This window comes from Penaeus chinensis, chromosome 1 (assembly GCF_019202785.1).
Source record: "Penaeus chinensis breed Huanghai No. 1 chromosome 1, ASM1920278v2, whole genome shotgun sequence".
NCBI classification, from domain to species: domain Eukaryota; kingdom Metazoa; phylum Arthropoda; class Malacostraca; order Decapoda; family Penaeidae; genus Penaeus; species Penaeus chinensis.
Window position 1 is genome coordinate 39888838 of NC_061819.1, and position 4723 is coordinate 39893560.

At 11.4% G+C, this 4723-nt stretch overlaps 1 protein-coding gene across 1 annotated transcript in view; it reads left to right on the plus strand.

The window, feature by feature from the left end:
- LOC125025037 (carbohydrate sulfotransferase 10-like) overlaps positions 1 to 533 on the plus strand; it is an 11165-nt gene extending 10632 nt beyond the window's left edge. Inside the window, exon 6 of the mRNA XM_047612907.1 lies at positions 1 to 533. This exon is cut by the window's left edge and continues 453 nt beyond it. The gene's annotated coding sequence lies outside the window, so the exon portion shown is untranslated.
- The last annotated feature ends 4190 nt before the right edge of the window (positions 534 to 4723 follow it).

A 4723-nucleotide genomic window follows, 5' to 3' on the forward strand; every position in this document is an offset into this window, starting at 1 on the left:
GAATATATGTTATTTCATCACTCTTCCTGGCGGTGTATTTCAATCACATTTGTCAGTTTCTATTTTGGATAATGGAAATTTTATATTCCCACATTTTCATAAAATGGAAAATAGGTTGCTTTATTTTTTTAAAGTCAGATATTCTCATTTGAATGCTTAATCAATATTATATTTGCTACTTCTCATTTTGAATATTCCTTCTCAATATTTTGAAAATAATTTTGACACCAGGAACATGAAACAAAGATATCTAACCAAGATAACCATACAAATCAACCCACTAGAGTGCAGTCTCGTAAATGCTAGAGCCAGGGACAGTGACCTATTTTTTTCTTAAAAACCATCTCATTTCATTGTTTGTTTGTTTTTCTTTTATATTTTCATCATACACATCTCGGGGAAAATCATGTCCCTCTCAACTGTCATCTCATTTTTTCTTATTTATTAAACTTATTATTGCCATCTGTAACTCAAAGATCACACCAGCATGTGCTCAAATTATATCGCACAAAATAAAACTGTCTTTGCATCTGTATTTTTTTTTATTTTTTAGTAATACTTCATCAAGGTATGACATCAAGTTATGGCATCAATTATAGAAAAATGGACCAAAAATGGGCCCCAATGAAGTATAAAAATAAATATATTATATAAATATATAAAAAATATATATATATATAAGCATGCCTCTGAACTTGCATCAACAGATATTTAAATTTATCTGCTGTAGGGCCAGTACTTTCCCCCCCCCCCCAATCCCTTGCTTGTGGCCTCGTGTGGGGCTCAGGAGATGGGGACTGAGGCCAATGTGGGGGGATCCCCCCCTCCCTTTGGGGTCCTCGGGCCCTCGCCCTCAACACTCTTAGTTCTTTTCCCTCCTTCCTTTCCTTTTTTCTTCATCCCCTTTTTTTTGTTCACATGTCTAATCTTTAAAACAAATTTTTTTGGAAAATTTTTTTTCTTACAATATTTTGTCATAGCGCTCCTTAAAACAACCTTGTCTTGCTATACCTCATCTTTTCCTCCTCTCTCCCCTTTTTTTTTTTCACTACCAAACAACCCTCAGAAAATTGTTAAACTTTTTTAACCCTTTACCCTAATAAATAGCTCATTCCACCCTCTTTCGCTATATTTTTATAAAATTTTAAAAAATATATAATATATATATCTGTAAATATTTTTATATAAAAAAAAAATATATAATATAAAATTTTTGAAAATATAAAATAAAATAAATTTTTAAAAATTATAAAAAAAAAAAAAATTATAAAAAAAATTAAAATTTAATATATATATAAATAAAAATATTAATATATTAAAAAATATATATAATATTAATAAATAAAAATAATATTAAAATAATATATATATAAATATAGAAAATATATTATAAAAAAAATTAAAAATAAAATATAATATAAAAAAAAAATATATTAAAAATAAAAAAATAAAAAAAATAAAATTTTAATTTAAAAAATATATAAAAAAAATTTTAATTAATATATAAAATAAATAAAAAAATTAAATAAAAAATAAATTATAATAAAATATTTTATATAAAAATAAAAAATATTATATAATTAAAAAATAAAATTTAAAATATATATTTTAATAATAATAAATTTTAATAAAAAATATAATTTTTATTTTTATATTTATATAAAATAAAATATGTCTCTAATAAATCTATTTTTATTCATTATTTATTAATTTTTATATATTATAATAAAATAACACAATTTCAAATATATATACAAATAATAATGTTTTATAAATATTATTTTTATTTTAATAATATTATATATAAAATAATTATAATATATAGATAATATACAAAAGATAGATATATAATAAAATATATAATATATATATATATATATATATATATATATATATATATATTATAATTATAAATATTTTTAAATTTATATGTATACATATAAATCCTTTTTTATGAATAATATAATAGTATAATATTAGTCATATCGTCTAACTATGTATGGTTATATCTCCTATGTTTTCCTTTCTATAATCTTGTTTTGTTATTTGTTAATATTAACTAATATAATTTTTATGTACAATACATGTATAATCCTATAACAATTTCTATTTTAAAACTATATTCATTCTCTATTTATATATATAAATATAATTTAAATACCTAATATTATATTTAATCTATATATATATTATATATAATAGTATATATATATAATATATATAATATATAATATAATATAATATATAATAAAATATAATTAATAATATATATATAAATATAATATATATATATATATATATATAAATATATATATATATATAAAAATATATAATATATATATATAATTATATATATAATATATATATATAAAAATTATAATATAAAATATATATATATAATATAATATATAATATATAAATATATATAAATATATAATAATATATATAAATATATAAAAATAATATATATATAATATAATATATATATAAATATATAAATATATTATATAATAAATAAATATATATAATAATAATATATAAATATAAATATAATATAAAATATATAATATAAAAATATAATATATATAATTAATATATATAATAATATATAAATAAATATATATATAATAAATATAAATATATATAAATATATAAAATAAAATAATATAAATATATATAAAATATAATAAATATATAAAATAATAAATATAAATTATATATATCAATCTAATATATATAAATAATATATATAAATTAATAAATATATATATATAATAATATATAAATATATTATATAAAAAATATAAATATATATAATAATACATATATATATAAATATATATATAAAATACATAAATTATATAATATAAATAAAATTTAATATATATATAATATATATATATATAAAAATATATATATAATATAAAAATATATAAAAATATATAAATAAATTTAAATATATAAAAAATATATTATATATATATAAATATATAAATAATATAATATAAATATAAAAATAATTTAATATATAAATAATATATAATAAAATAATAAATATATAATATATTATAAATAAAATATTTAATAATATCTAATATATAATATAAATATAATAATATAATATTATATATATAATATAAAATTAAAATATATTAAAAAATATAAAAATATATATATTATATATATCTAAAATATATATATAATATTATATTAAATATAAATTATATTTTAAAATTATATAAAATAAAATATAATTTAAATATAATTATATATTTATTAAATATATTAAAATTTAAATATATTAAATATAAATTAATATATATAAAAAATAATATATATATTTTATAAAAATATATAATATATAATAAATATATATTATAATAATATAAATATAATTATAAAATTTATAAATATATATATTAATATATAAATATAATATTATATATTTATTAAAAATATAAAATAAAAAATATATATTAAATTATAAATATATATAATATAATAAATATATAATAATATAAAAATAATATAAAATTAAAAATATAATATATAATATTAATTAATAGAATATATAATATTATATAAAATAAATAATAATATATATATAAATAAATAATATATAAATATTAATAAAATATATATATATAATATATAAATATATATATAAATATATAAATTAAATATAATAATAATATATAAATATATATATATTAAAATAAATATATATATATAAATATATAAATAATAAATATAATATAAAATATAAATATTATAAATATAATTATATAAATAATTATAAATATATAAATATATAAATATATATAATATAATATCAATATAATATATAATATAATATATAAATAAATATTATATAATTATAAATATATATTATAAAATATAATATAATTAAATATATAAATAATATAATATATAATATATTAAATATAAATATATAATATAAAAAATATATATATATATCTAATAATAAATAAAATATAAAATATATAAAATAAAATATAATATATAAAATTAAAAAAATATAAAATAAATATATATATAATAAATAATATAAAAATATATTATATATAATTAAATAAAATATATTTTAATATAAAAAATATATAAATAATATAAAAAAATATATATAATATATAAAATATATATAAAAAATTTTAAAAATTAAAAAAATATAATAATAATTATATATAATTATAATAAAATATATATATATAATAATAATAAATATATATATTAAAATATATAAATATAAAAATATAATATAAAAATAAATTTTATAAAAATATATCTAATATTTTAATAATATAAATATATATATAATAATATAAAAATATATATAATAAAATAAAAAATATATAATAAAAATATATAAAAAAATTTACTATAAAATAATTTAAAAAAAAAATAATTTAAAAATTAAAAAAAATTTATAATAAAATAAAAATAAAAATTAAAAATATTTAAAAAATAAATATAATATTTTTAAATAATAAAATTAAAAAATACTCACAACACACCCAACACCCACACACAAACCACAAACAAACACACACACCACACAACACACACCACAAACAATAAACACACCATTACACACAAAAAACTACTCAACCACACAACAAAACCACACAACACACCCACACTACACACAAAAAAACACAAAACAAACACAACACACCCACACAAACACCAAACACACACTATC